The following is a 26226-nucleotide window of genomic DNA, read 5'->3' on the forward strand; positions in this document are numbered from 1 at the left end:
GTAATAGCTTATCTAAAGTGATCACTCTCCTTACAATTTTCAGAGGAACAGCCGTGTTAGTCTGTATTCGCAAAAAGAAAAGGAGTACTTGTGGCACCTTAGAGACTAACCAATTTATTTGAGCATGAGCTTTCGTGAGCGAGCTGTAGCTCACGAAAGCTCATGCTCAAATAAATTGGTTAGTCTCTAAGGTGCCACAAGTACTCCTTTTCTCCTTACAATGTGTATGATAATCAAGGTGGGCCATTTCCAGCACAAATCTAGGTTTTCTCTCCCCCAACCCCACTCTCCTGCTGGTAATAGCTTATCTAAAGTGATTACTCTCCTTAAATGTGTGCAGCTCCTGCTAAACTGATCACGTTCCCGTCCTGATTTTTCCCTTTTAAGTGCATAAATATTCCCTGTTGTTCTAACAAAGATTAAATAAAAATGCACCAAAGTGTTCTGTTGGTGAGCAGTCAGGAAAATACAGGAGGAAATCAATACACTGCAATTTAATTTTGGATAGCACCTGTTTATCCAAAAAATGTTTCCCCAAATATCGATATATTGCACTGAAAAGCAATTATACCTGAGTGGGCAATTAGTCTACGGAACTCATTGCTACAGTATGTCAATGAGGTCAAGAACTCATTAGGATTCAGAACAGGAGTAGATGTTTATACGGATATAATTGTGTATATTAAAACATGAAGAACTTTGGAAAGGATAGAAACCTCATGTTTCAGGGCATAAGCTGACCTCTCATAATTGTGGGTCAGGAGGAACCTTCTCTGGGGAGCAGGTTATCTCATAACTTCTACTGCAGGGGTGTCTTTCTCTGAAGCAACTGGTGCCACCCACTGCTGGAGACAGGATACTAGACCTAGATAGGCCGTTAGTCTGATCCAGTCAGGTATGTGTTGCCCAGCACACTGCCTGCTGTACAACATCATGGGGAAGGAGAAGGTTTGACGCAGGGCACTGGGACAAAACACGCCGTGTGCAGCAGAGACTGCCTCAGTTTCGAAGGATGCCTCCAAAATGTCATATCAAGGGGGACCCTGTGTCACTGTCCCATCAGGAGAAAGGGGACTGAGCGGATCCCACTGAGAGGTGAACCACAGTGGTTGCACCAGAGAGTCTACAACATTGAAATTCAGGGCTTTGAAGCCTTGAATAATAAATCATATACATACAGTGGCATCTTTCCCAGGATCAAGCAGCAGAAGCATTCAGCTACATGGACAGCTTCTGTAAAGGTAGCAATTCTGCTTGCTGTCCTCACAACAGGTCCAGGAACATGGGGCTGGGACCAGCTTAGGAAGTGGCTGGTTTTATTTGCCAGCTGTTAAACTGGTCTAAGCAGCTGCCTTCATATTCTTCTATGGAGAGTATAATCTGTCTCAGAACTCTATGCAGTAAAAATTTGCCTCATGACAGGAAAAGCTCTATTCAGCTGCTAGCTGATACCCTCAAACTTGTTAAATATTATGGTATGGCTTATTGTAAAGTGAAGACTTCCTGACATCTTTAAACTGACCGCTGACAGTGCATGTAGGCTGAGCTGATAGAATCAATAAGAATATCCTGCATTATTATCTTCTGAGGGAACGTACAGTTGGGGTTGGAGAACATACTGGTTTCAAATGAGTGCAAAGGGCCTGGAGTCAGCACTTCTGGGTTCACGGCTCTGGGAGGGAATTAGTCTAGTGTTTAGAACCGGGAAATGGAGTCTGTGCTCTCCAGCATTATACTCTTAGTTCTGCCAACGGCTCCCTGTGAAGATTTGCTATGCCTTCATTTCCCTATCTACCCTTAGTTAATGTTTTTGAAAGCACTCTGATATCCATGCAGGAATAGCATGGACATGCATGAATGAGAGAGACTCAAACCACTGAGTTGGCTACATTCCCTCTATTCAGTTGTTTCTCCCCACCAATACTTGCTTTCATTTTGAGAAATTAAGAGGAAGGCAAAAAATACTGGTGCAGAAAGGGCAGTGTTGCAAATGTGTGATTATGAAAACACTTCCTACTCAATGTTTGTGCTGCCCTTATCTGCCAGCATTCCATTGCAATCAGTGGAACACTGGGACATGACTCCTATTAGGACATAACGTTGCATAGCGTCATAGTGTCCCTGGTGTGTTCTACCTAGATGCATTTTGTCTAGCATAGCTCTAAATGACTCATACAGTGAAGCTGTGGAAGACTATTCCACAGTTCTCTAAGCCCTGGGGATGCAGAGCCTGGGAGTGCCAATCCTCAGCTGGTGTAAACTGTTATAGTCCTATTAACTTTAGCGAAGCTTTGCCTGTTTATACCAGCTACATTTCTGGCCCTAGAGTTTCCTAAGCTCTGTTTCTTCCACTTGCTTCCAGTCAAACTTTCTCAGACCAACCAAACAACTCCCCTCCCCTCCCTTCTTGCTTGTTTACATTAGTGGCTCTCAACCAGGTGTACAAGTACCTCTTGGGGGACACAGAGGTCTTCAGGGGTACATCAACTCATCTAGATATTGGCCTAGTTTTACAACAGGCTACATCAAAAGCTCTAGCGAAGTCAGTACAAACTAAAATTTCAAATAGACAATGACTTGTTTATGCTGCTCTGTATACTATACACTGAAATGTAAGTACAATATTTATATTCCAATTGATTTATAATTCTATGGTAGAAATGAGAAAGTCAGCCATTGTTCAGTAACAGCGTGCTGTGACACTTCTGTATTTTTATGTTTGATTTTGTAAGCAAGTAGTTTTTAAGTGAGGTGAAACTTGAGGTACGCTAGACAAATCGGACTCCTGAAAGGGGTACAGTTGTGTGAAAAGGTTAAGAACCACTGGTTTACACCCTTTAAAATGCTGTAGAAATGTAACTCTCCACACCATAGACTTGGTGCATCTAATGCATTTAAGTTCTGTTGCATCCACAGCAGCAAATCTCCATTTACATTAAAAATTTACTTCCTGCAAAGCCCCACTTGCTTTGAAACGAGCCATTTCTCCATTGCATAGTGCGGGCTGACAGGCTGGCTCACGCCCCTGATTTACTCTCTCCAGACCCCAGAGCAGATCATTCGAGGCATCATGCATTGTTTAGCGGGACATAGCGTGCTGCCACCCACCCCTCTTCCATTCTCTTCGTGAACCTATGAATGTTTTCTTGGAACGAGTGGTACAATAAAGCTCTGTTAGAATAGACAGCAGCTCTCTCTCCGCTGCCTTTTGTACTCAAGGGATCCAGAAGGACGTTAAAAAAATGTTAAGGAGTACTTGTGGCACCTTAGAGACTAACCAATTTATTTGAGCATGAGCTTTCGTGAGCTACAGCTCACTTCATCGGATGCATACTGTGGAAAGTGTAGAAGATCTTTTATACACACAAAGCATGAAAAAATACCTCTCCCCACCCCTCTCCTGCTGGCTTTGCCAGCAGGAGAGTGGGGTGGGGGGAGAGAAAACCTTTTGAAGTGATAAACACCCATTTTTTCATGGTCTGTGTGTATAAAAACATCCTCGCTGCATTTTCCACTTTTATGCATCCGATGAAGTGAGCTGTAGCTCACGAAAGCTTATGCTCAAATAAATTGGTTAGTCTCTAAGGTGCCACAAGTACTCCTTTTCTTTTTGCGAATACAGACTAACACGGCTGTTACTCTGAAACCAGAAAAATGTTAGTCTGGGCTAAACGCACCCATGTTCACGAGCAACTTCAGAAGGTAAATGCCTTTTCTTTCCCCCTCCCACCCTTCCGGTTCTGTCAGGGAGCATCCCCCTGCCCCCACTTCCACCCCCACAGCCCAGTTTAATTTTCAGCGCAAGGAAGGAAACACTGTGTAAGGTAAATTTTTGTCATGGCATTTGAGGCAGAGAAACGGTTTCTTTCCATGCTATTTAGTTGAAGGGAAAGGTAACTGTGCTTCAGACTGATGCCTTCCCTGTCACCACAAAACAGGGACAGTAAAGAATTCCCCGCAAATGCCCTGTTCGTTAGCCATCAACTCAGGCCGGGAAGGGATATTCCTCAAGATGCTTAGTCTCCGCAGCACCGTTAGCACTCAGGCCGACACCTTCAAAGCTGGGTGCTGACAGCTAGGTACGTGCATTTATATGCAGTCACCTAAATAAATGAGCTGATCTTTACATCCGCAGACCACCTGCTGTGGGAGCCGGTGGACCGTATTCATCCCCTCTGAAAATTACTGAAAATCCATAGTCAAGCCACCTCATTAGGTGCTTAACTATAGGCACATGGGGTTGAAATTTGTTGTCTGATATGGAAGCTGGTTTCAGTTGGGTGGTTTTGTGAAATGGCTACTTCAGGTTAGGACCTAGACTGAGCCCACCTCAGTTCTGACAGGTCACCAAGCAGCCATCAGATGATAATTTCAGGTCGTGACTCACTGGAGCTGGACTCAGCATGGAGACCTACAGGTGAAATGGCTTCACAGAGCATTACTAATCCTTTGAGCCTTGTGGCTTTTAACAGACTTAACACAAGGAGTCACTTCATCCACCACCACATGCAGCCACCTCTGAGGTGAGATCGAGGCACGTGTTTAATAAGGACACAGTACAACGGTTCGGAGCAGGAGGTGGTGAGGATACTGCATCCAAATGAAATTACAGAGGGGACTGAGAGTGGGCAAGCTGGAATTTGTTAACCTCTATCATCTCTCCTGAAAGTGCCGTAAGATCTTCAGCCATCACAAATCTTTGGACTCTCCAGTCATCTGTGTGCCCATTAAAACCTTGCTAAGGCAGCGATTTGGTATCAAGTCAGAAGGAAGAGCACCCACTTCTAAATCACCAGTAAGCTTCTGTTTAAATGGGGGGTTCTAAATCACCAGTAAAACAGCACCTAAATGTTCCTAGGAAGTCTCGCAGCCAAACTCTCCACCCTGAGTTGTAAGATCTTGCAAGGCCACAGCATAAATGGTATATTGCTGCACAGGGACAGCTGAATAACACCTTAGCAGTTAATAAGTAAACAGCACACAATACCCATTTCAGCCCACAGCTGTTCAATGGAAAAGCATATAGCCCTGTGTACTACACAACTTAACTCATTACTGTAAAAGGATTTTGGCTTCCTGTAATTTTCATGGTGGAGAAAAAACAGTAACAGGGGGGAATGTCAATTCAGCTTAGAGATACATGTCAATAAACATAAAGCATAATGGCCAAAACCCATTTACTTCAAGGGAAATGACTTTCAGGGAATGATGCATTAACCTTAAAGAGAAACTTCAGTCTCAGTAACAGCACATAGAAATCTTTTCTCCTCTCGCTAATTGCTCTGCTTTCTTACTGGAGCCCCATTTAAAAGAGAGCACGCCTTTGCTATCAATGGTGTGGCAGCTTGTGGGGTAATGAATTAGGAGCTAACAGGTACTGGTGGAAATGGCCTTTTCATCTTCAGAATGAAATGTCACAGTGGAAAAGGAAAAAGGAGAAACTACTATTTTTGGAACAGCAATGTGTCTTTCTCTGTGGAGAACAAATTCTGCCTGCTGTGCATTTTACAGAACAATAAAAGCGACTGTATTTCCTGAGCCACAAAAGGACACTATCCAGAACTGGGGGTGGGGACGGGATGTTCAAATCCAGAAGAAGGAGGGTGTTGTGGTTAAGGCACTAAACAGGGGTGCAGATCTGTGCTCAGTTTCTTGCTCTGTCACAGATGCCCTTTTGTGATGTTGGTGTCTCAGTTCCCCATCTGTGACATGGGGACAATAATCATCCCTATCTCCCCCCTTTTGTCTGTCTTGTCTATTTAGGGGTCAGTCCTGCAAGGTGCCGGCCCTGCTCCAGCAAAGGACTTAAACACATGCTCAAACCTATTGACTTCATTATCATTTCTCAGTTCACTTATTTAAATAAACACCCCTGTGTCCTCCACTTCACTCTAGCCCTTCAAGTACTGCAGAGCAGTGGAGACTTCCTGTCTTAACATCTCCTCCTAAACACCACCCCCCCACCCATTAAAATACACAGAGCTCAGAAAGAGGAAGGGCTGAGTAAACCCCAGTGGGATTTGAACCTACAGTTCCAGAGAGTTTATTGCTTATCCAAAATTGATGTTTAGGATATAATTAAACTGTCCCCACTGGATGCTATATAGAGCTACGTGAATTTCCCCATATCTATCCACTCTTCTTCTAAAATTGTAATATGAGCAGAGGGTCAAATTTTGCCCTTGGTGATACTGCGTGCTGCATGTTTGTCAAAAAGAACTTGGTCCATCGTATGTGCCTGTGGACACAAGCACAAATATGCTACCAATATTCTCTACTTCTGAGCCAGCTAAAATGAAGCCATCAGCCCACGCAAGCATTGTGGGATTTGTGAATGAGCATAAGCATTAGAGACAGTACGGGGGAAAAACTAAATCTCCTATTTTATGATGGTGCCTCATGCCTGTACAAACTTCTTATCTGTGAACAAAGCTCCTCAGGGGGAAGAATTCATCATTTTAAGTAGCCCCTAAATCTCTGGTCCATAAAATATTTAGCTGCGTAAGTAAGGATTTGTTGGAAACTGCATTAAACATGATGGAAAAATCTGGCTCTTTCCAACATTAGATTTGGTTTGAAGCTGCCCGACATGGCAAGGTAAGAATTATGGAGTCATAATTTATGCCAAATGGGACTGTTTAAAAGAAGAGCGCTATAAAGTGGAGTGTTTTTGTTGTGATTATAAAATATATTTATTTTTGCTTTTAAAGATATATCTATATTTAAAGTTTAACTTTCCAGCTTGCTGTGGTTTATGGTCAAAGAATAGAATATACAATGCTGCTGGCTCAGGGGACTTATAACAGGATACAGACCTTTTCAAGATTAAACTCAGCAGTAGAACAGATTGGAATGTGCTTGTAAACTGTATGCTGTGTCCTCCTGAGTGGTTTCTCCACCTACAGCCATAACCACCTACTACTGCTTACAGATAATAGCAGTATTCCTTTACTTTAAGTGGCAGAGGTCTTAGCTTTGGGGCAGAAGTCCCTGGTTTCAAACCCTGGTGATGACCAGTGAGTAAAGGAGAGTCATTGTGTATCCTTTGCAAACAATTAATTTGCCAGGTTTGGGCCTTTTTTCTATTTTTTTTATGAATATTCATTTTTCAGAATTATTCACCAAATAATTTTTACTAGCAAAGGTGGGAAAATGGACACATTTGTCTAATTACTGCATTCAATAAATAGTTGCAAGTGAAATATCTGTCCCTGATTCTTTCAAGCAGTCTAATTCCTTGATTATTTGATGGGGGAAAATGCTAAAATTCCTGAATAGTTTATCAACCACCTCCTCTAGTTTTTCCCCAGACATATTCGGGCATGATGGGTTTTTGCAAACAGTTTGAAGAGGTTGATCCTCTGAGTATTCAATATTCAGAATTCGCTCTGTGTGATTGGTCACCTAAATCACATGATATTGTTTCTGATGCCTGTTCCGATGACCTAACCACTGTAAATAAGCTGAGTGCACACAGAAATCCCTAAGGATTCCATTCCTATTGGGTGCCGGGGGGAGGAGAGGAACAAGTTCCTACTAGATTTTCCTCTTCTGCATACATTTTAAGAACTAAACTTCATAGGTGTTATTGCAGGCAAGTAACTCCCATGCTGTACCATACTGTTTTGGTCAGACACGTAAATTTCACTCCTTTCAGTGGGCTTTGTGTCAGTCCCTTAAATATTATCCTAGCTTATTCTGCTGCTACTTTTAACACAAAATGTGGGACCCACACTCCTCCCTAGCATTTGGCCAAATAACTCTAGTTGCCGCTACAGCAGTCACAAGGCTGGGGTGTATTTTCTGCTGCTAAATCATGAGACCCATTAAAAATACACACACCATTTGGGAAAATCTCCCTAATTTAGGTCAGCAAATACCATAAACAGGTCACAGCTCTGCAAAGATCTCCCCACCCCCTCTGAAATACAAGAACCTTCAAATGAACATTATTGCAGAGTGGCTGCACAGTCTACAGATAGTCTGGAAGATTTTATCCCCTAGGTCAAATAAATATTTCTAGAACGTACATGACAACACAGTAAGATTGAGGGTTTCTTCCTGCCTTTTCCCTGAGCAGTGGCTGCCATATCTCAGTACTCATTAATACCAAAGGCAATTAATAGAAAAGAGAGGGAAGTGGGAAACCCAACCAGAAACAGGATTGGTAAGCACGCTGTTCACATTGTGAATTTACAGTTGTCATAATTAATGATGTTTTCGTGAGGGGGTGATCCAGCTGCCCAAAATGCAATCCTGCCATGTGACTATTTTTGTTTCAAGTGGAGAAGATTTGGGGACTCTGTGTGTGTGTGTGTGTGCTCTATTTTTTTATTATTGTTATTTATTAATATTTTAGTTACGTAACCTCTTGAAGGCAGAAGACTCATATGTGCTGCAGGATGTTTTTCTTCTTTAACACATGTGCACCAAGACATCCCCTTAATTCTTTGCTTTGCCAGCTTGTTAAATCAAACCCCAAAGAGGGAAGTACAGCTTTAAAAAAAAAGCAATCTGCAAAATTAGAGGAATCTAGCAGCCATTTTATGTTTATAAAGAGAGACGCATTCATTCAAAAAAAATATCTCTTGTTTAAAGCAAAATGACAGCGTGGGCCTCTGAATAAGTTGGGGCCTGGACCTTAAAAGATCTGGATTCAGTTCCCAGCTCTACCCCACACTCCTTGTGTGACCTTGGACAAGTTATTTAGAGCCAATTTCTCAACTGTTGTACAATGGCATATCTCCATCAAAACCTCCATGTACCTCTGTTCCTCTTAATGCCTCTAAAATGGAGGAAACAACACTTCCTTTCTCCCAGTCTATCTAGAATGTACAGCACCAAGCGCATAAGGCTTCTGAGCTAGGTTGGGGCCTGGAAGTGCACTGTAATGCTAACACCACGTGAATTACAACAAGGAGCCTTTAGACTACAGTATTTCCCACCTCAAGTGTTTTGTTTTTTTATTAAATAAGTTTTGGATTCTTTTTGTTTTCTGGGTTTTTAGTCTTTTGAGTTGACATTTTTTCCCAAGCTTTTCTCTGCAACCATGAGGCCAGCAGTAACTACTACTGTTTTTTTTAATGAAAGTTGAAATTCTCTGGAAATAACATGACTCCAGGTGTTGGGCTTTAAGAAACACCCCACATATCAAGACATATGAAAAAAACACGCACGTTGGCAATACTTAGGCTAGTGGCGGCTGAATGGCCAAAGGTTCAGAATTTGGGATCAGGCAGGCATTGAGAAAAGGAATGCTAGATATACGAGTAGTTTAACATTGGTGGGTGACATTAAATGTATACTCGAAGAGAAATTAGGTAACGCCCTATCTCTGTTAACTCATTTACAGGAATCTGAATTTTAGTAAACTCATCGAGCTGTTCTATTTGATGGTGCAAATGCCTTCAGATGTACAGGTTGTAATAAATGGAATCACTCCAGTGTTATTCCCCTGTGGGCAGGGGGGTAGTCAGTAGAAATAGAACTCATCATACTACACATACTGCATTTGATGTAATAGTGGCTTTAAACCCGGTCTAATATTTTGCACCACAGCTGAGACTCGAGCAAGCTTTCGTTATTCAATTTTTTTTCTCAACAGTGTGAGAGATCAAGTTTTTCCCCCACAAATACTAATACAGTTTTAGCTAACCAGGAAGACAATGTCTTTGCAAGGAGCCAAGTTAGAGGATTAAATGTGCTCAAATGTACCATCTGGAGTGACAGTGATAGCCAGAAAAGGAAGTGGTTGTCATATTGATTGGAAATAAATAAGTTCCTTCACAGGGGTTGAAGACAAATGTGTTGCTTTCTCTCTTACTCCTGTGTTCCTCATACAGAAATGACCAGGAACGGAACAGAGATTTGCACCATCTCTGCCCCTTATAGCAAGGGCCTTTTATTGTTAGAGCAGGATCCCATCATAGGTAGCTTTCTGACAGATCATGGATCTATTATGAATCTTCTCAGAGCGAGGAGACGGGTGGGTTCGCTGGCCGTGGCAGCTGCTACTTAATGTGCAAACCATAATTGTGTCTCTGTTATTTTGCTGTCTTGTCTCTCTGTCTCTGCGTTCATCTGCAGCTTCCCATCTTATATGTGGACTGTAGGCTCTTTGGGTCTGAGATCATCTTTTCGTTTGGGGTGCTTTATAGTGTATAGTGTGTACTGTAATGTATAGTGTGTATAGTGCCTAGTACCCCTGATTGGGGTCACGAGACACTACTGCAACACAAATAAAAACTATGATGCAGCATGCCCCAGTTCTATTGCCCGATGTAGTTATCTCCATTTTACAGATGGGAGGGGGGGTAAGACTCAGAGAGGTAAAAAGAAAAGGAGTACTCGTGGCACCTTAGAGACTAACTCAGAGAGGTAGTGACTTGTCCAGAATTGCACAGTGAGTCCTGGAAGAGTGAAGGAGAGAGGTCTCCTGACACCTGGCCCTAGGCTCAACCTAAAACCTAGAGAGGAGCAGATTTTGCTAAACACACTGAGATTACAATCTCGCCCAGAGAGTTCTGGGAGAAAGAGACATTTCCCTCCCTCCCGCCATGGCCATTTCCCAAGTTTTGCTTTCTGAATGGAGTTTTTGTATCTCAGAGGTCTTGAAGAGAAAAAATAAATGCAACAAGTAGCATTTTAAAGTGTTGGTGTTAACATTTTCCAGCATCTCAGGGTTTCAAAACAGGAAACTTGGGGGCGGTACAGTTGCTCAATTTGTCAGACAGATGCTGTTCTATGAAGTCGGTTGCACAGAGTTACACCAGGAACTGCAAGTTTAAAAGCTGCCGCCTTAGTAACTTCCTGGGGTGAATTCTCAATGTGATGCATCAAGGTTTTGGTGCGTTACTTCCACCAGCAGCAGTGGGAGACACTGTGGGCTAATTCCTCCTAACCCCACCCCACCATGTGTCATGCTGAGAATTCACTTTCATTCTACAGAGACTAACAAACCAGTTATGGGGAGGGCTTCCCAGCTCAACTAAGATGAAATAAGCATCAATGTGAATAGTTAGAGGCTGAAAATAAAGTGTCAGTCTACTGTATATTGAATCTGAAGTTAGAGATGAGCCCTGTGACACAAAGTTCTGATCCAGATCCAAACTTCCCCACAGATTGGAGTCACAGATTGGAATCGAGGACTTTGGCTCAAGCCATTTTAAGTGAAAATGTTTAAACATTTGCCTTGTATTTGCAGAAACAAAACAAAGACCAAACTTGCCAGGAAGTTTGCAAAACGTATGAGCAACAAAATATAACATTAAAATTCCCCACTCTCAGGAATGGGCATGTTTGTTTATAATGTAGATTTAACCCAACAAGATACAAAGTAATTGGAGACTATGGATCCAGTTTACAAATAAGCCGTCCTAATTTATTTGTTGATGTTCAGATTAGTACCTTGAAAGGGAGCATAATTGAAGATCTAAATGCAGGACATGGATAAATTATTAAGATGCATACGTTTGAAAAATGGACTGTAGGCCTGATCATAAGAACACAATTGCTGCCTTACTGGGTCAGACCATGGTCCAGCTTGCCCAGTTCTCTGTTGCCAACAGTGGCCCATACCAGAGTTTCAGGGGGAATGTACAGAACAGGGTAATTATGGATTGATCAACCCCTGTCTTCTGGCAGTCAGACATTTAGGGTTGCCTGCCTGACTATCTAGTACCTATCGATGGATATAACCTCCATGAACTAATCCAGTTCTTTTTTGAACTTACTTATACTGTACTCCTTGTGCATGGAAGACTCCCCCCCAACAGACTTGTGTACGAGTGCAAAGAACCTAGGTATATGCAGATCAAGTCCTTATTTTGGTCCAAAGTGCTTGCATCCCATTTCTTGTGGAAGCATCTGTTTATTATGAGGGATGTGTAGGAAAGCACTTGCAACACGGCTGAAAAGGCAAACCCACAAGATGGAAATAGGGAAGTAGATGCCCCAAAAGGAGGCTAACCACCATCTGACAGCTAAAATGACACACAAAATGCAACAGGAAGGAAGTCTGAGAAATAAAGGAAGGTGGAAGGAAGAACGATGGGATGCTAATACAGTTGGTTTAGATGCCAAAGCAGAAACTCTGCTCTGGAGAACTCTGTTCAGGAACTTTTTTACTTTGTCTTTTAAATAATACCTCCTGGGGCTGTGATCTTGTTGGGATCCTGCAAGCTAAGTAGGTTCAGACCAGTCCAATGCTTGAAAGGGAGACCTCTGAGAAAACCCCAAGTGCTTAAGTGACTCAAAGTGTGAGGCACACTTCCCTCTGAGTCAGTACTGAATCAATGCCATGGCATAATACTGGGGGCTGGGAGCATTTTAGTATTAGAATGTGCATCCTTTGGCTGAGACATCAAGCTGCAGTCTTGACCTCTTATTTTTATATATATGCACTTCAATAAAAAAGTTAAAGATCACATGGAAATTTCCATAAGAGTAAGGCAGTTAGCTAGCAGGATTTGGGCCAAAGTTCAATTTAGGTAACTACATCCTGTCTCCTTAAATTCCATCCGTAGATTTAAATGGATATGGTATTGATGCTATCCTGTCTTCAGATGTTATTACCTTTGCTTGACCCAAGATGTTAGGATGGCACCAGTAAAACACAGATGTATCAGAACTTTTTGGCTGGGGCTCCCCATTGGCTTAACTCCACTCCCTTTGAATACCAGCAGAAGTAGATTTATGCAATGCTGAAACCTTTTAAAAAATGAACCCTTTGACTTTGATCATGTAGAAGACCCAGATTTGAGTGATACATTACTATAGCAATGTTAGTCTCTTTTTCCCACCACGCCACCAGCCTTAAAATCATTTGATGGTAGAGTCTATAGAACAGTAAAATTATTTTACTGTTATAAAAATGAATTCCGTTGTATATGTCTGCAAACTGGAAGTTTTAAATTGTGGGCCAGATTCTAATTTCAGTTTCATCAGTGTAAATCTGGAGAGTGTCTGCTGAGTTCAATGACGTTATTTCAGCTTTACATCTTTGAAGGCATATCTTGGTTCTAAGTTTCCTAAATGTCTGAGAGTTAACTGTGGGAGGGGTTAAGACAAGGCCAGTGCGGGAGGGGGGATATATAATATATATGAAGTCTAAAAGGGAACAGGAAATAAGGAATGGTGAGAAGGAGCAATACTGAGAAACACTGAGATAAAGAAGGATCCCAAGACACAGTGAGAAACTCTTCACAAATGGGGGGAACATTTTTCTCCAAATACTTTTCTGGTTTTATCAAAGCCAAAGTTGCAGTAGGATGAGATCTTGATGAGTCTTACTGGTAGTGTGAGTTGTCTTTACTCATGAATGTTATCTCATTGGCCTGAACAGGATGACTCAGAAGAGGAGAGACTACATATGGAAGTAAGGGTTTGTAGGATGGAGCCCTTAAATGGCAAACTAGAAGGCAGAAACTGGCCACATCTTGAAAGCCCTTAATCAGGCCTGGATTCAGAAAGCACCCTTGTTCAAGGAGGGTGCATGCACGTGCCCTTAACTTCAGGCATGAGCTTAAATCCCATTGACTTTGCTGGGATTTAAGCATGATCTTAACATTAAGCACATGCTTAAATGCTTTTTTGAAAAGGGATGGAGCTAAGTACATGCTTCAGTGTTTTCTCAGATCGTGGCTTGAGGCTTTATTCATTCTTCATTCAGGCAAAACTTCTAAGGATTTTAAAATGAACACTTGCCAGGGTAAAAACATGTATAAACTGGATAAAGGCTCCTAGAATTGGTGTGATAAAGTACCAAATCAATGTGTATTTGCTAGATTGGAATTGCTCCCATTTCTTTACAGTTAATTTAAAAATTGTAGTATTACCTTTAAATAACCAGTACAAGCCCTTTACCACCCCCCTTTCCCCATATACAGGGGCAACTTGGATGCAGTTTTCCCCTGTAAGCATCTATTTCCCCATGACCCACTTCCCACCCCTAGACAAGAGCTGTACTGTGAAAGGCTGTGTGGTCCAGTCACTGAGAGGCTGGACTGGTGACATGGGTTCTAATCCTAGTTCTGTCAGTGACCTTGGGTGGGTCACTTCACCTTTCCATGTTTCTGTTTCTCCCTCCTTTGTTTAGACTGTAAACGCTTGAGGATAGAGGCTGTTTCTTGTATGTTTGTATAGCACCTAGCACAGTGGGGTTCTGATCTCCATTGGGCACTAACATCATACTCTGAATTACCAGACCATCTCACTCTTTCAGTCTCTTCTCCATCTTTCTATGAATAAACCTAACCAGGGCAAGATTTTAAAGGGCTTGTCTTCACTGTAGTGAAAATTCAAACTGTAAGGCAAGTTTTGCCCCAAACCTGAACCTGTCCACACACAACGATCTCTAACTCTAGTGAAGTGGTGCTGTAAAACTCGAGCATTTGCTAATCCAGTCACAGAGCTAATCACATGCATCCGATGAAGTGAGCTGTAGCTCATGAAAGCTTATGCTCAAATAAATTGGTTAGTCTCTAAGGTGCCACAAGTCCTCCTTTTCTTTTTGCGGATACAGACTAACACGGCTGCTACTCTGAAACGTGAGCTAATCCAGCCACTCTGTGCTGCTCTCAGGCTGCTCTGTGTGTCAGGTGCCATTCAGCAGCATGGTGGCTCTCCCTCCAGCAAGGCTAGCTCAAGGGCAATAACTTGAGGTAACTGTTGCACGTTAGAGAGGCCCTGTAAAGGCTCAGTACCCGGCATCTCTGACTGAGAACGATGGGAGCTACTGAGCACTATTGAAAATCTGGTCACTTCACTGAGGTGCCTAAACAGGAGCAGAGCTCTTGTGAAAATCTGGCTATGAAGGTGCTCGGAAAACGGCAGTCATGTGTTATATTTGGGATTGTCCTTCAAATTTGGAACCCGCTTGAGCTCAGATTGTGAAAGTCCCAGAAGCCAGCTCTGTTCTTTATTCTTCCGCTCCCCCGGCTAATATCACTAGTGTACCCTGAACTTCTGGGAGGCCATAAGGCTGATCAAGCAAAGGAGAAAGAGTCAGGAGATCTGCGTTCGATTTCCAGCTCAGACTCTCTGTCTAAGTCACTCATACTCAAAATGACTTATTCATAAAAGTAATATAATATCTACGGGCCATATCCTGCTGCCCTTATATAAACTGTTCTGTTGACATCTATGGGTCTTCGCCAGCAAGTAAAGATTGTGAGATTAAGGCCGCACCTTTGTAAAGTTCTTTGCCTGTAGAGAGGCTCAGATGAGAGGTGTTATCTAAGTGTAAGTATTATTATCATTTTATTCTGTACAACTGCCAAAGACCGATAGAAAGCACCCCACTTTAGCATCTCTCTGGAAGAATATCACCTTCCAGACTGCTTAGCACCTCACCTCACTATCAGGGTTGGCTCTGAAGCCAAGTCTGGGGTAAGAGACTCAAAGGCCTTGCCATTTTAAACTCTTCAGTCACGCTAGCATAATCTGGTTGCCATAGCATAGTTCTCCCCTGCTCTAGAGTAGAAGTAACAGACGTGGGAGAGTATTTCTAAAATTATTCGTCATGCAGAAGTTTTACAACTGATCCAGATCTAGCTATTTTGCATGTGTGTTCAATAGCCCGACAGCTTTCTAAGAAGTGCAAATTATTCCTTGCATGAAAATGAAATGCTAGCAGTGTAACAGCATCACAGTTCAATCTGAGGCCACAGCTCTTTGCATCACGCTGACTAGGCAATCTATGACTTGCAATACCCGTTCCTTGCAGGCCAGCTTGCCATCTATCACGGTTGCACTTAAATGGCTTGCTCTCCAGATGGTGGCTGATGGCATGTCAGCCAGTTCAAAGTGTGTCCCCTAACTGCGGCATTAGCAAGTTCTACACTCAGTCAGCAGTGGTACTCAAGGAAAGCACAGTGCAGCATCACAAAACACCACCTGTGCTGCATCTAGCCCCTACCACTTTCTACACTGACGGCTCTTGCACGTAACTGTGAGCCTAAAAGTGATAGCCATCTAGAAAAGGCATAGCATGGGGGAAGAACTGGCACGAAGGCTACATCTACACTTGCAGATGTAGCGCGCCGGGAGTTAAACCAGCCCTCGGAGACAGCAGCGGGGAAAACGCTGCTGTGTGTTCACACTGTGCTCGTTGTGACTGTGGAGCATGTCCACATTAGCAGCTCTTGCAACGCCACAGAGAGCAGTGCCTTGTGGTAGCTATCCCAGTATTAGGGTGACCAGATGCCCCGATTTTATAGGACAGTCCAGATATTTTGGGCTTTTTCTTATATAGGCTCCTATTACCCCCTACCCCCGTCCCGATTTTTCACACTTGCTGTCTGGTCACCCTACCGAGCATGCAAGTGGCTGCAGTGTGCTTTGGAAAGGGTTTGCAAAGCATGGGGGGGCAGAGTGTGTCAGCATGCTATCTTGTAAGTTCAGACAGCAGCAGGGGGAACCTCAGCCCCCACCCTCCCACCTCTCTCTCTCTGTCTCTCTCTCACACACGCATGCACACACACACGCCTGCCTCTGCAGCAGGAGCATTCCACAGTAATGGTTTACTTTGTGTCCCAGAGCAGATAAGCATGCCGGCTGTCAGAAATGGAGCTTTGAAAGGGGATATCCGCATGCCTACAGCTGAGTTGGAAAACAATGACCAGAGTGGCCACTTGACTTCAGGGGATTATGGGATGTTTCTGGAGGCCAATCACAGCACAGTAATGCAACACATCATCCACACTGACACCCCAGCGCTCCAGTTGGGGTGCAGAAAGCTTTATGCTTCTCATGGAGGTGGATTACCAGGAGTGCTCCAGCCGCGGGGTCCGGGCACTCTAAGTGCCTTGCCAGTGTGGACACCTCAGGAGTTAAGGCGCCCGGTGCTGATTTAATGCGCTCTTTCAAGCTCTTTCAACTTTCAAGTGTAGCCAAGGCCTAAAACTCTCCTGGTTTTGAGAGTCTGCTTTACTGTGCATGCTGCTATGACTACCATAGAGTGTCTAGACTGATGCTGGCTTCCTTTGCAATAAATATTGAGGAGGTGTTTTAAGAGGGGTAGAGAAGAGGAGAGAACACCAATTAAAAATGAAAGCCATTGCCGTAGCATTCTAAGGAGTTGACGCTAAATAATTTTGCAGTAAATCATGAATACCTAATGTGCCTATAAAGGAGAGACAGTCCCTATGTGATTTTTTTTTTTAAGCAAAATCTCTGTCAACCCATACTTCCAAGAAGCTCTGTCCAATGCATTTCTTTGGAATTGAAAGATGCATGCCTATTTTTACCCCTGAACAGCCTTATTTATTGAGTTCAGATACTGGCACGGTGTGTGCTGCATGTTGAAGCTGCTCTTTATAGTTTGGAGACCAGCATAGATGCACTATTGCCAGCCCTAAGCATTCAAAAATCTTGACTCAGTCCCCACCAAAATCATTAGATTGGCTTTTAAAGAGCGTGAGATTTAAAAAATAAAATAAAACGAAGGTTGGTTCTTTTTGTTTGCTGTCTGGTTTTCAGCTGGTAGGGTCACTTCTGTCCCATTTTCAAGCTTTTTCCGCAATGAGGAGAGCTAGAAACCTACTTTTATGTTTTCATGGTCTATACTTAAAAGTTTTACTTGCTACAGGTACGTCAGTTAGGGATGCGATTTTTTTGCAGACATATTTATACCACTAAAAGCCCTCGTTAGTGTAATCGCAGGTATATCAGTATAAAAGTGCATAAGCTACACTGATATAAGCACTACACATCAGCAATGGTAGCAGATTCTCAAGCAGTCTCATGACTCCAGGAGCTAGGGTTTTAAGAAAATCACCAAATATCACAAGATTTGGATAAAATCATGAGTGCTGGCAACGCCGCACTTGATGGCCTCCCCAGATCTTCAAACTCCAATGCACCCCAGTGTAGGAAAGTGAGATCATGTCATCTTAGCCTCAATCCACCCTATTCTCTTAGGAATCCAGGTCGCATCCATGGATTTCCTACTGCCTCTGTGCTTCTCTCCCTCAGATCCTCAGATGACAGTGCTATATGATAAGTTAATCATTATAAACTTACAAGAACCTTCAACTCTGCAGCTCCTGCCATCTAAAAGTGTTGCCATGTATCCTTGGTGCGCTCTCATTTCAAATCACAGCTGAAAACAAACCCCTTTTCCCTCTCTCCTAAGCCACTTTGTTTCTTCCTCTGCCACTGTTTAGAATTTAACTCTCTCATTGCATTGTTTAACTCTGCAAAGCTTGTGGGGGGGTGGGGGGGAAGACCTGGTTTCTATGCCAGATGCAATTAAAATGGTGTGAAGTGATGCTGACATGCATGGCGTAATCAGGACGCATGCTGTTTGCAAGAGACAAAACAGAATGCTGCAATAGTGATTCCTTCTTATGCCAGGTTTTGGGGTATTTGTAAACAATGGGCCTGATCCTGCACTGACTTCTGTGCAGACAGATTGCGGTGCACGCACATCGCCGCACCCCACAAGAAAAATTAGCAAATATAGCAAGATGGTTTGCTGTACTGAATCGCATAGGTCGGGTGGGATTTTTAGAATGGCTCAGCATGAGCCTGACTTTGATCTGATCTGGGTGGGCAGAGCCCTTCAATGTAAGAGGTAAGGGTTCATCCACAGGTATAAGATTGCAGGATGAAGGCCTTAATTTCCAAACTTGCCCACCCAGGCAAGAGGTTAAAGCTTGAGAGCAAATAGCTTAGAGGTCCAAGGCTATCTACAGCTCTGCCGGGGTAGGGGAGCGCATGTTAGCTGAGTCACTGCTTTCCAGCAGGATCCCAAGCACCAGAAGAAAAAACTTTCCTGGACCAGCCTATCAAGTATGTTCAAGGTATTTAGCCCATTGAGCAGGGGCAGAGACCAGCACACAGTGGTATCTTACTTTGTTACCTTTTAGGGTTTTATTTTTTCCCGTCAAAGTGACGTTAAACCAGCACAGTGTGAAGAGCTGCTGGAGAAGAAGGACCAGATTCTGCTTTAGGTTACACCAGTGTAAATCCCCAGTAACTCCATCTGTGTCACGGGAAGCAGAATCTGTCCCAGAGGCCAGATATTTTCTGTACTTGCAGTTAGCATGAAGCAGCAGGACAACAGGGAAGGAGAAAAAGAAAACCGATTCTGGGTGGCTCTTTATTGCTTTATGGCAGGCTTTTCTCCTTCCCACCGTCAGATATTTCAATAACATTTCAAGCAGAGTCGGTTCCTTAGTAGCAGTCAATCTGGATGCAGTTAAGAATTGCTCATGTAACGTGCAGGCTAGACTAGTTAATGCCTTATGCTCCAAGGGGAGATGGAGGGAACTTTATTCAGTTCACATCACATAAACAGACACAACTGGTGCTAACGGCCCACGTTGTGGGCAGTGTCAGCGATTGGGCCAGAGAGAATGAAGAGCCCTTTCATGAGGGGCTTGACAGGGTCGCGTGAGGCAATCTTGCCCAGGCAGTTCCTGTTCTGGAGATGAACTGAGAGCTTCCATCTCTGGAACTGTCAATGCCACACCTTTCACCAGACTAAATTAATGAGGAAAGGTTTATATTAAAAAAAATGCCTCAAATGATCTGTCCATTTTAGGTACTTACATAGCTCCCATTACCATCAAACCTGAGCACTTCACAGTCTTTATTGTATTTATCCTCGCAGAACCCGTGTATGGTAGGGAAGGCTTATTATCCCCATTTTACAGGGGGGCAACTGAGGGCACAGAGAGACAGAGTGCTGCAACAGGGAACTGAACCTAGGTCTTTCAAGTAGTCAGGGCTTAGGAGGAAGGAAGAATGGTGTTATAGCTAAGGAACTGGGTTGGGACTCAGAGATCTATATTTATGGCCTACTTCTGCTCCCATGGGAGTCTTTGCACTGGCTTCAAGGCAGCTGGATCAGGCCCTTAATACGTGGCTCTGCCACAGGCTTCATATGTGACCATGGATAAGTCACTTAATGTCTCTCTGACTTGGTTCTCAATCTCTTGCTGGTACGTTCTGTCCCTTTCTCCCATCCTTTGTCTTGTATGTTTAGAGGATAAAGTCTTCATGGCAGAGCTGCTTTTACTGTGTGTTTGTACAGCGCCTGGCATATGAGGGTCACTTGGCACAGCTGTAATTATGATAATAATAATACTTGTGCATTAATAAATACAGAAAGGAAAAAGCAATCAGAGAGAGGTGAGTTGTATACAATGTGCTCTCCAAACTATCTACTGAGCTAAAGAGGAAGTTCTGCTAGTTCAAGCCATGCAACCATCTTTTACATCTGACTCATAATTTCTTTATACTCTGCTAAAATGTCCCTTGTGGAAAAGCTTTTTTTCTTTTCTGTTTTGAAATATGACATGTATTTTTAGATCATTAACTTGCCAAGTCCCCTTAGATACACAGTCCAGTATCAATGAAAGGCACTCTGTTGGAAAGTCAGCTGACCTGTGAACAATAATCATTCCTTCTATAGTGTGCTGGAGCATTTCTGAAGGATGACACCCTCAAATAGCTCCTTGAAACACACTTACTTTACCACGTGGTTCAGAACTGCATGAGATATGTTATATCCACATTGCTCAAAGCTGGAAGAAGTTGCATGCTATTGTTATGTGACTGTGCCTTATAGTAAAAACTGTAAACTAAGGTCTGGTCTACACTGAGGGGGATCAATCTAAGATACGCAACTTCAGCTATGAGCTGAAGTTGACGTATCTTACATCGACATAGAATCGCTTAGTTCACATCCTCGCGGTGCGGGATCGACGGCCACTGCTCCTGCGTCCACTCCGCTTCCACCTCTCGCGGTGGTAGAGTTCCAGAGTCAATGGCAGAGCAATCGGGGATTGATTTATCGTGTCTACACTAGACACGATAAATCAATCCCTGATAGATTGATCACTACCCGCTGACCCGGCGGGTAGTGTAGGCATAGCAGTAGTAATGTTTAAAGTGACACTATTAATAGGCACCTCCCTGACTCACAGTGGTTTTATTTCTCTTAATGTGTTTCTGAAATATTCAATGACAATCCACTCTTCATGTTTATATAACTAAGCCAGAGTACAGTGACATTTCCTATTTTATGTGTAACCTATTCATATCAGTGACCTTGGGGACACCACTAGGTGGAATTTAGTAGTGTAAAATTGATCTTAAAATGGTTACAATTTAGTGGAAATATCTGTTGTTCATTCTCTCTCTTTCTCTGTCTTTCTCTCTCACACAAATTCTCCATAGACACATATATACATTCTATTTAGACAGATACACACACACGCAACTCTTGATGATAAACTTAAAAATAAAGATTTATAATTTCTGTTTTTGTAGGATCTACAAAAAGAATGCTGGCCATCAGTTGCCAGGAAACAGGGTGTTGGCAATTCTCTGTGTCCAGACCCCTCCACACACCTGCCCCCTAGGGCTCTGCAATGATCATACACTCTTACCCCACCACCTAGATACTTAAGAACTGCATAGGGGAAAGTGAGGCACCCCCACACTATTCAGAGGAAACATTGAGAACAGTCCCACTTCATCACATCTCTCCCCCCTTCGAGATCGAACTGAATGGGGTCACTTTAGCCAGTGACCTGGGGAAGTTCGAAGCCACCAATGTTCCCATGGATGCCCCAGCATCTCTCCCATTCCTTGGTAGGAGTTACACCAGGCCCTTCCAGTTTCACGCCCTCCCTTAGGTCGGGGGTGGTCGATAGCACTCGCAGGCCGCAGGTGGGAAGGTTTATGCGGCCCGTGCCCTTTCGCCACCCCCAAAACCCCAGGGGGTCAAACTGGGATTGGGTCTTCTCCCCAACAAGCTGGCCAAACACAGCCACTTGGTTATAGGACTGTTTAACTTTCTTAACAGCTTTCACTTTGTACTCTTGTGCTGCCTTTGCTGAATGTGCAATAGCAATTAAAACTATTCTCACTCAGAGGCTGTTATAAAATGTATGAATTTTAAGTTATTTTGAAGTGCATTATAATCCTTAAATTATATTGCTCCTTTTTTATACATTATTTAGATTTTAGGCTCTTTCCTTACAAATAACATGCTTAAATAGGGGCTGATGCTTTATGGAAAACTGTAGAGACTATTCTGATTATAAACAATATTCCTCCTCCTGTTTTATTGTTTATTGCCAGCAATGTTTGCATGACGTCAGGATCTTTGTTGTTCAGGAATTCATTTACACAAGAAATCCCCTGAATTCCCATTGCATATCCTTCCCTCCATCCACAAAATCATAGTCCCCTGTCTGTGAGATATCAAAAAGAGGCAGAGAAAGAGAGGCGGTGGCAGGGGATAGTTGATAGTTATTCAGTGGCTGAGCTCCTCAGCTGCAATCCAAGAAAGCTAAGCACGATTCAGGGAGAGAGAGGTGCAAAGATGACTCTGGGGAGGCAGTGTGGCTTAGTAGATAGTGCACTGGAATGGGACTTGAGACCTGGCTTCTATTCCCAGCTCTTCTGCTGGGGGACTTTGGGCTACTCATTTCTCTTCTTTGTTCCTCACTTTCCCTATCTGTAAAATGGGGATAATGATGTTGACCTCCTTTGTTAAGTGCTTTGTGATCTAGGGATGAAAAGTGCTATATAAGAGAGAGGTGGTATTATTTGTCACTAAAGGCTTCTTCCAAAGATCATTAAGTCAGTAGAAAGACTCTCATTGACTTGAAAGGCCTTTAAATCAGCTGCTTCAACTGAGGTGATCCTCCCAGGGCCAGCTCTGCCGGCTTTTTAGGGCTGCTTTTTCACTGGTGGCACAGTTGAAAGTGGCCACAGTGTGGGGTCTGAGCCTTTGTGTCCATGTGTATCTGGGATGATGATAGTTTTATATCCTATTGTGCCTCACAGCGGCACTGCCAGATTTAATTCATTAGGCTGAAATTTTCAAACTTGGGCCACTAAAGCCAGGCACCCACATTCATTAGCAGGAGTCTAATTAAAAGTGGCAGTTTTTTCCCAAAGGTACTGAGAAGAAACCATGACTCTAATGGGAGCAGCAGGTGCCCTATATCTTTGAAAACCATGTTACTTTTATTTAGGCACCTTTGTTTGGATTTAGCTGCTTTACCTTACGTATCCAAGTGTGAAAGTGTTGGGGGCCTTGATGTTTCCAGTCGAAGACTAAATTAATCACTTGATGATGACCTGTTCTGTTCATTCCCTCTGGGGCACCTGGCACTGGCCACTGTCGGATACTGGGCCTAGATGGACCCTTGGTCTGACCCAGTAGGGCCGTTCTTATGTTCTTAAATCCTCTGACATCCAGAGTGTCTTTCACCCTCATGGAGGGTGCTTAGCACTTTGCAAAATCAAGCCACAAATGAATTCAAAGTCACAGAAAATTGTCATCTGAGGAATAAACAGCAGGAATGGAATGAATCTTAGGGCCTGTCTGTGCTACAAAAATCACCATGGCAAGGGAGGTGGCTGTTCCTTGACACAGTTAAAATCATGGTTAGGTTATGTCTACATTACAAGATGGAACAGTGCTGGGTCAACAGCCATGTTGTAATTAAGTTACTCCACACAAGCCCTAAGGAAATAAACAAACAAACAAACCACCCCATTTGCTTACAAATATCCTTTGATCTGAAGATGGGGAAGGGGGGGCAGAAGGGGGAATAATTCAAAATTGCTTCTGAAATGGGATGTTTCAGTTTTGCAGGTGTCTTGAATAACTTTTTAAGCATATCATTTATAGGGGGAGTCACTCAGATGAAATTATGGATTCAAAAAATACCCAGCAATGTGTCAAAGATGTGAAATCCTTTCGGGTATTGTAAAAGCTTTTTTATGTGCTATTTGCTATGTTGCCAGCTTTTGTGATTTTCATCACAAATGTGATATTGGCTGTGTTTTCTTAAAGCCCCAGCTCCTGGAGTCAAGTGATTATATAAGAATCTTGGTGTTTATTGTTCAGAAAAAGTAAGTTCCCTGTCTTCATGACTGGGCAGAAAATCTTGAAAACATGACCTGAGTCTACCCTGTAGGCTCAGAACCCAGAAGGGAAATTGGACCCCCCCTCCCAATTTTTTAATCTCATGATCTTTAAACCAGTCTCATGAGTTTCTGGCTCCTGATTTGTGATATCTGAACACTTAGGCTTGGCAATACTGTATTGGGGAGTAGATGGTCTAACTCTTCAGTCCCCCCAGAATTCTGTAGCAATTCTACATAGGAATGTGGGAAATATGCTAGGATTAGTGGTTGGGATGTGGCTAGTCAGCATGTCCTGCAAATCTGTTACTGGTTAGGCAGAAGGGGAAACATCTGAGAGAGTCTAATATTTTTTTTAAAAGAGGCTCGGTGCCTTACAGATACCATCACTGTTCTACCTCTCTTCCCCCAAATCAAGGCCACTTGAATTCATACGTACATGGCACATGTAAAGGGGTAAGGTGGGCTTATACTTGCTGAAGAGAAACATTGTTTTATGTGGATGAGATTGTTAGTCCATTGTTGAATTTTATAATACTATAAAATATTCAGCACTCCTTATCTGTAATACAGTGGCGACTAGAGGCCCGCATCTGAGATCAGGGCTCATTGGGCTGGGGCAGCACATATGCCAAGTACAAAGCAGGCCCTGCACCAAAGAATTCACCATCTAAATAGACAAGGCTGGGAGAAAGGAAGTATTTTTCTCACCATTCCACAGATGGGGAACTGAGGCACAGAGAGATGAAGTGACTTGCCCAGGATCACACAGGGAGTCTGCTGCAGAGCTAGAAATCATACCCAGGTCTTTTGAGTCTGTGTTCCGGCCCTCTGGGCTGGTCTACGTGACAAAGTTAGGACAACCTAGCTACCGTCACGCAGGGGCACGGAAATTTTGCTCCCCTGAGAGATGTAGTTAAGCAGATCTGAGTCCCGGTGTAGACACTGCTAGGTAGTTGGAGGAATGCTTCCGTTGACCTAGCTACTGTGTCTCGGAGCGGTGGATTTACTACAGGGAAAGAAGAACTCCTTCCATCACAGTAGTAAGTGTGCGCACTACAGCTGTGATGCTGTAACTTGTCTACTATAGACATACCCTTAATCACAAGATCATCCTTCCTCTAAAGCCACTCGTTTAAGGATTTGAAAGTGCAAATATGAAGAGAAGCCCACCCTCAATTCATCACTCCTTTTTTAAGCCAAAGTCCTCTAGCTGTTGGGAAGTCATTCTCAGGGCAGGAACCTTCGAGGTGCAGCACACCCATAGCTTGCATTCACCTAGGTCTCCTGACTCACAGACTCTATCTACAGGACCCTGCTGTCTCCCACAAGCTGACCAATAGACACAAAAACTGAGCAAACACTCACTAAACTCAAACAGCCCTCAGAGCCGGTGAGTTAATGGCTGTAAAACTCTTTGAAGCTGAAAAGTGCTATTTACATGTTAGTTTTATTACCCCTTATAATATGAAGCATTTATAGCCCTATGCATCTTCAAAGTGCTATGCAAACAATTAATTAATTTAATTAATTAATGACAGTCTTGTGATGTTTGGGGTTTGATGTAACTTTGAATGTTAGGAGCTCAGAAAGGGGAAGAATTGCTCTGAGTTCTGTGATCTAGACTGTAGTGATCATTACTTGTATTTCAATAGTGCCCATCACTACCATGATCACAGCTCAACTAGTAGGTGCGTGCGTGTGACAGGTCTCTCATCTGTGCAGATTCACAGAGCAAGCAGGTCTGGTACAGGCACAAGGGAGCCTTGGGAAGCTATACTAGCTCCTGCTTTCAGCTCTAGAGGTCAGTGGTTCAGTCTCTGGTGTGTCAGCTAAGATGGCAGCTGTCGTATTAAACACAGTACCAAGGGCGCTAGCTGACATAATGCCTGCCATGAAAAGCTTACCAACCTACCTTAAAACAAGATGTAACAAATAGATGGGGGAGGAAGGTTCAAGTTTACAGTCGTTGTTAAACTGAGATTTTCAAAGGGGCCTGTAGGTGCCCAACTTCCACTGATCTTTGATAGGAGTTGGGTGCCAAATTCTCTAGGCTCCTTTGATAATGCCTACCTCAAGTCCTCATCCAGAGCCTACTGAAATAAAGGAGACTCTTTCAATTGACTTCACTGGCCTTTTGATCAGGCCCATATATAGTCTAGCAATGTGTATTGCCTGAACGTCCAAAACATATGGCAATTTCTCTCTTTAAAACCTCCTCCTATTCCCCCCACCCACACATACACATCAACGTCTGTGCATTTTATTCAGCCTCTAAAGAAAGTTACACATGCCCTCAAGGAGACCCAAACCCTCTACACATACAGATGG

At 43.2% G+C, this 26226-nt stretch overlaps 1 protein-coding gene across 1 annotated transcript in view; it reads right to left on the minus strand.

The window, feature by feature from the left end:
- UBASH3B (ubiquitin associated and SH3 domain containing B) overlaps window positions 1-26226 on the minus strand; it is a 104103-nt gene that overhangs the window by 41463 nt on the left and 36414 nt on the right. The gene's annotated exons all lie outside the window — the stretch shown is intronic.

The sequence above is a fragment of the Lepidochelys kempii genome, chromosome 22, assembly GCF_965140265.1.
Source record: "Lepidochelys kempii isolate rLepKem1 chromosome 22, rLepKem1.hap2, whole genome shotgun sequence".
NCBI classification, from domain to species: domain Eukaryota; kingdom Metazoa; phylum Chordata; order Testudines; family Cheloniidae; genus Lepidochelys; species Lepidochelys kempii.